The sequence below is a fragment of the Ursus arctos genome, unplaced genomic scaffold (assembly GCF_023065955.2).
Source record: "Ursus arctos isolate Adak ecotype North America unplaced genomic scaffold, UrsArc2.0 scaffold_2, whole genome shotgun sequence".
Lineage (NCBI taxonomy): Eukaryota > Metazoa > Chordata > Mammalia > Carnivora > Ursidae > Ursus > Ursus arctos.
The window spans coordinates 19992191-19999232 of record NW_026622874.1 but is presented as its reverse complement, the minus strand read 5'-3'; positions in this window follow the sequence as shown (position 1 = coordinate 19999232).

Below are 7042 nucleotides of genomic sequence, written 5' to 3'. Positions count from 1 at the left end.
GCTTGCCCCAGTCCTTGTCAGTGAGGGCTCTCCAGGCCTGCGGAGCTCAAGCACATCCCCAAACCCCTGTGAGCCTCCATGGTGGAGAGCCCACCACCTGAAAATCTTTCTGAGGCTTCAGCTTAAACTGATGACAGTCAGTCTCCATTAAGTCTGACTACCCATTAGGGCCTCAGGCTTCTCCAGTAATCAAAGCTCCCAGGTGTCTGTGCTGGAGGGAGCTCCAGCCATTTGACCCAACCTTGCCCAAGCAAGGCCGTCCCAGATTCCCCTAGCCCGCCTTCGGTGTGAATATGCATGTTTGTATACGTTACTCCTTGAAAATTGACGTATACCAAGTCCCCCCAAGAGCTCCTTCCTGTGACCTGGTCTTGCCCAACTAGCCCTGTTCCAGGTCCCCTGGCTACCCTGACTTGTGAGGCCCACACATGTGCAGTCAGCACCTTATCAGCTGTTGGGGCCCCCCATACCTGTGGAACTTAAGCTGGTCCCCAAACACCTACGGCCTATAGGCTAGAGAGAGCCCACCCCCCCCCCCAATACTTGAGGCTTCATCTTAAACTGTCAGTCCCCAAATGGTCTGGCTGCCTAATGGGGTCCTGGGCTTCTCTAGTCATCAAAGCTCCCAGGTGTCTCTTATCGGGAAGTACCCCGGCCATTCCACCCAGCCTGTCCTGGGAAGGCAGTCCAGGTTTCTCCAGACCTGTCTTTAAGAAAAATATGAGCATTTGTATAGGTTAAGGCTTCAATTAGGCAGATGTCAGCTACTTCCCATAGTCTGCCCTTGTGACCTGACCTCACAGGAGACTTACTCTTTTCCAAATCCCTGGCTCCCCTGACCTGCTGGGCACTTGCATACAAAGTACATACTCCGTCAGCCACCGTTTGGAGCTTTGACCCTCAAGGCCAGTGGAGCTAGGGTCCGTGCTCAACCATCTAAAAATAGCCTCAAAGGTAGAGAGTGTCAATCATCCCCAAATCGCTGGGGCACCCACTGAGATGGGCGTCACTTAGCCCCCATGTAAGACTTCACGCCTGCTTAGGTTCTGATCTTCTGCAGCTGTCAAATCTCCTCTTACCAGAGTACAGCCAGGCTAGCCCACCCCATCTAGCCCTGCAGGGAAGTCCACGTTATTCCAGGTCCGCCTTCCTCAGAAATATGAAATATGTACATTTGTGTAGGTCACGGTTTGATATTAGGCAGCGGCCTTGTAACCCCGAGAGCCTACTCGCATGACCCAGCCCACCCAGACATTTGCCCTGCTCCAGGTCCCTGGCTATCCCGACCCGGGAGGCCTGTACTTATGCAGTATACACCCCCAAAGCAAGCCTGGGGCAGGCTGGCCCTCCAAGCCTGTGAAACTCTGGTCAGACTCCCAGTACTGGTCAGATCCATGACCCCCAGGTGTCTCCAAATGGAGGGATACCCTGTCCTGCCAGACTGCCCCTTTCCTGGCAAGGCAGTGGAAAAATCTCCAGCTCTGCCTTAGGAGGGGAATACACGAATTTTTGTCGGTTAAGCCTTGGACTTGGGCAGATGCCAGGCACCCCTTCTGTCCCCTTCCTCTGACTAGAAGTCTCCTGACACCTGAGCTGTTCCACGTCCCTGGCTATTCCGACCTGCACAGCCTACACATGCACAGGACGTACTTTGAAAGCCCTTGTGCAGGTGCCCTCAGGCCCATCCTCGACCACCTGCATAGCCTAAAGTGTGGAGGGAGTCCACCCTGCGAGAACTGCTCTGAGACAGCCGCAAAAATGGGTGTTAATCTGGCCCCACGCATTTACTTACCATCTGCTATTATCTGGGGCTTTTGCAGCAATCAAGGCTCCCCGCTGTCTCATATTGGAGGATACCCTGGCCAGCCTACTGGATTCAGTCCTGGCAAGGCAGTCCCAATTACTGCAGCTCTGTCTTCAAAGGGAATACGCACATTTGTGTAGGATAGGGCTTGGAATTAGGCAGATGCCTAGTAATTCAAGAAGCCCACTTCCGTGAGCTGGCACCCGGTTCCAGGACCCTGGCTACCCTAACCTGGGAGGCCCACGCATGCACAGTACGTACCAGTAAGCCACTTTGGGCGGACTAGGCTCTCCACCTGTGAGACTCCGACCAGACCGCAACCACCTGAATATTGCTATAAGCGGACAGCTGCAAATGGGCCACAGGATTTACAGCCTACTGGCATCCTGGGCTTCCCTAGGAACCAGGACTCCCACTCGTCTCCAAATGGAGGCCCCGTCTGATGGCTGGGCCCTTCCTTGGCAGGGCAGTTGAAAAACCTCCAGCTCTGCCTTCAGAGGGAATATTCCATAATGGGTGGGTAGGCTTTGCATATTAGGCTAACTCCTTTTACCCCTAATAGCCCTCTCCTGTGACCCAGCCTCACCCAACATTGCCTTGTTCCAGGTCCCTGGGTACCCTGACCTATGTAGCCCATGCATGGGCAGTCACATCCCATTGCCCAGCCTTAGGCTGCAAGGGAGATTTCAGGCTTCTTCAGGGGTGGACAGTGGCACCTTTCTGCTCTGTAAGCTGCAGGTAGTTGGGGCCAGCAGGAGCTCCACAGGCATGGAGGGCCCCAGCTGCCTCGAGTTCTGCCGATGGAGTGCATACTACTTACTCACAGGCAGGCTCCAGAGATCAGGGATCTGGACCTGGTCAAGTGTTGGGAGAGGCCATGTCTCAAGAGGGGGCTTTTGGAGGTCCATGGCATCTGCCTAATCCCAAGCCCTAACCTATATAAGTGCACAGATTCCTCCTAAAAGCAGAGGTGTAGATAACGGACTACTTTGACAGGGCAGGCTGGGTAGGCTGACTGAGGTATTCTTCAATTAGAGACACCTGGGATCCCTGATTGCTGGAGGATTCTGGGACCTCCATTAGGCGGCCAGTCCAAATGGGGACTGACTGTTAACAGTTTAAAGCTGCCACCTCACAAAGACTTTTGTGGGCAGTCTTCCTTTGCCCTGGACAGTAGCAGGTAGCTGGGAAATGGTACAAACTCCACAGGCCTGGAGAGACCTACCTTCCCAAGACCTGTTGATGGGATGCATAGTACGCATGCTCGGGCCCCAGAGGTCAAGGAAGCCAGGGACTAGGAATTAAGTGTCAAGAAATAACAAGTCTCAACAACAGGTTCTTGGGGGTCTTTGACATTTGTATAATTCCAAACCCTAGCCCAAAGAAATATGTATGTTCTCCCTGAAGGCAAAGCTGAAGAACCTGGACTCCCTGGCCAGGGCAGGTCTGGGCAAATTGATGAGAATATCCTCCACTAAAAGGCACCTGGAGCTTGGGGCACAGATAAGCCCAAACCCCATCAGGCAGCCAGTCCAAATGGGGACTGAACTGACTCTCGGTAGTGTAAAGTAGCCACCTCAGAAAGACTGTTGGGGTGGGTTCCTTTCACACTGTAGGCAATGTGGGTGGTTGGGGACCAGTGTTCCACATGCCTGGAGACCCCCAGATGCCTCTGGTTGACTGAAGGGGTACAAATTGCACCAGCATGAGCCACACAGGTCCGGGTGGCCAGGGAGCTGGAACAGGGTGCAGGGCTTGAGAGGCTGGCTCACGGGGCACAAGGTATCTGTGTAATTCCAAGCCTTAAGAGATGTGAACCTGCGTAAAACCTCTGAATATGAGAAATTTCGAGAGGCCAAGTCACAAACCTGGGTATTGGAAGAACAGCAGATCTGCCTCATCGCAAGCCCTCATCTACCCTAGGCTCCTATTCCTCCTGAAGGGATGATGGCAGGAACTGGATTGCCTTGCAGTGGGGAATGTTCCGGGTCTCCATCAGGCAGCAAGTCCAAGTGGGGATTCACTGTCAGCTTTGCAGCTGCTGTCTCAGAAAATTTGCAAGGGGTGGGCTCCCTCCATCTAAACGTATGTATGTGGTGTCAGGTAATTTCAAATTCAGTAAGGCAGTGAAAAAGAATGCAATAAAATTATAAGGAAAGAGTAAAACATAATTATATAATTCTAAAAAACTTTACATATGTCACAAAAAAAGAGATATTAGAGCCAAAACAACAAATAATGTCTTTATACGAGGAACACAAAACTGGAAAATGAAATATAAAAATATATATCTTTTATTAATATTGAAAAACTTAAAATATGAAAGCATAAATCTGACCAAAAAATTTGTGAGATCACTACACTAAAATTTGCAAAACATTACTGAGAAAAAAGTAAAAAGACATGTAAAGGAAGAACTCTATACGTTCACGGTTGGAAGACAATACAATTAGGATGTTAATTTTCCTAAGTTAATTTATTCTTTGAACATGACCCACGTAAAAGTCTCTTTTTTTACCAAAAATAATTGACAACATGATTCAAATACATTTGGAAATGGCCAAGCCTGTCCTGAAAAAGAATAAATTGGAAGATTTGTACTACCAGATTTCTAGATCTATATTAAGGATACTCTATTTATCATGTGGTAGTATCAAATGGGAGACAAATTGATCAGTGGAAGAAAGGGAGTCCAGAAATACACACCCACACCCAGATCACTTGTTTTATGCACTAATGTAATTCAATGAGGCGAGAATTTTTTTTCTTAACTATGGTGAAGTAACCATTGGATTTTGGTATGGCAAACAAAATGGAAACTCAGCCTCTTTCTCATACCAAGTAGATTAATTGAAACTGGATTGTGGATCTAAATATAAATCATCTAAGAGAAAAGATCATGTTATAACCAGTCATTCATGATAAACCAATATTTACTTTACATTTCAAATTATATTTCAGTAGTAATTTAAATTTCCAATCCATCAAAAACATCACACACACACACACACACACACACACACAAAGCCATAGATTGGGAGAAGACATTTGCATTACATATATTGGATAAGAGATTAATATGTATTCCACACAAAGCAGTTTCATAAACCAAGAGAAAAAATAACCCAACTTAAAAATTGCAAAAAATCACCTCACAAACCTATGCACAATGTGTTCAGTATCACCACTCATCAGTGAGACTCAAAAGAGAAACACATTAGCTATGACTACACAGTCAGAGAATGGCAAGGTCTAAAAGCCTGGGTGCGTTTGCTAAGAATAGAACATTAGGGGCGCCTGGGTGGCACAGCGGTTGGGCGTCTGCCTTCGGCTCAGGGCGTGATCCCGGCGTTGTGGGATCGAGCCCCACATCAGGCTCCTCCGCTGGGAGCCTGCTTCTTCCTCTCCCACTCCCCCTGCTTGTGTTCCCTCTCTCGCTGGCTGTCTCTATCTCTGTCGAGTAAATAAATAAAATCTTTAAAAAAAAAAAAAAGAACATTAAAGGGATTCAGAATTTGAATAAAAAAACATGATTGGTAATTATAAGTGCATAAGATTCAAAAATTTCTGCCTCAAAAAATTAACGTGGACTCAAAAGTCTAAAGTCACTTGGAAAATATGTCTAATTTATATCACAGAAATGTAAAATGAAAAGGGATAATCTCATTATTTCTAAAGAAAGGAAAAATAATAGGAAAATGGGCTAATCTCTTAAACAGAAAATTAAGAGAGAGAAAAAACCCCAAACAAATGTGCCTTAAATATCTTAAATGCAAATAAACACATTCAAAATAATAAAATGCTTATTAAAGTTACACAGAGGTCCATTTATTATCTACCGAACAGGAAAGATATTCAAAAGGTTGACAATATTCTCAGTTGACAAGACCAAGGAAAAGTAGGCTCTCTAGGACAGTACAGGATACCATACAATACCCCTGTGAAAAATAATTTGAAATACTGAAGAAATTGCCTCATGATCCATTAACTTCAGTTTGAACAGTATATCCTGACAATATGTCCACAAAGTATATTCATCATGTTGTTATCTGCAATAGTAAAAATATCAGAATGGTCTGAGTGAGATACATTCTAAAATAAAAACAGCAAGGGACAGATAAATGTGTAAAATAATCTCTATAAAAAAGAGATTAAGAGAGCACCTGGGTGACTCAGTCAGTTAAGTGACCAATTCTTGGTTTCAGCTCAGGTCATGATCTAAGCATTGTGAGATGGAGGCCATGTTGGGCCCCACGCTGAGCATGGAGCGTGTTTAAGATTCTCTCTCTCCCTCTGTTTCTGCCCCTGGATCCCTGCTTGTGTGCTCTCTCTCCCTCTCTAAAAAGAGAGAGAGAGAAATTAATGAACATTGGAAGGATGTCAGAAACTAATAAAATTATCACCTTATTCAGTGAGGGAACAGGTATAACAGAAAGAAGACACCTCTGCATAAAGACCTTCTCATATCACTCTGCCTTCTAAAACATGGAGATGTTTTCCATTTTTTTAAGTTAGATTAGAAAAGTAAGAACAAAGCTGGGGGCATCACATTGCTGGATTTCAAGCAGTACTACAAAGCTGTGATCACAAAGACAGCATGGTACTGGCACAAAAACAGACACATAGACCAATGGAACAGAATAGAGAACCCAGAAATGGACCCTCGGCTCTTTGGGCAACTAATCTTTGATAAAGCAGGAAAAAACATCCGGTGGAAAAAAGACAGTCTCTTCAATAAATGGTGCTGGGAAAATTGGACAGCTACATGCAAAAGAATGAAACTTGACCACTCTCTCACACCATACACAAAGATAAACTCCAAATGGACAAAAGACCTCGATGTGAGACAGGAATCCATCAAAATCCTAGAGGAGAACATAGGCAGCAACCTCTACGACATCGGCCAAAGCAACCTTTTTCATGACACATCTCCAAAGGCAAGAGAAACAAAAGATAAAATGAACTTGTGGGACTTCATCAAGATAAAAAGCTTCTGCACAGCCAAGGAAACAGTCAAAAAAACTAAGAGGCAGCCCACAGAATGGGAGAATACATTTGCAAATGACACTACAGATAAAAGACTGGTATCCAAGATCTACAAAGAACTTCTCAAACTCATTACACAAGAAACAAATAAACAAATCATAAAATGGGCAGAAGATATGAACAGACACTTTTCCAATGAAGACATACAAATGGCTAACAGACACATGAAAAAATGTTCAAAATCATTAGCCA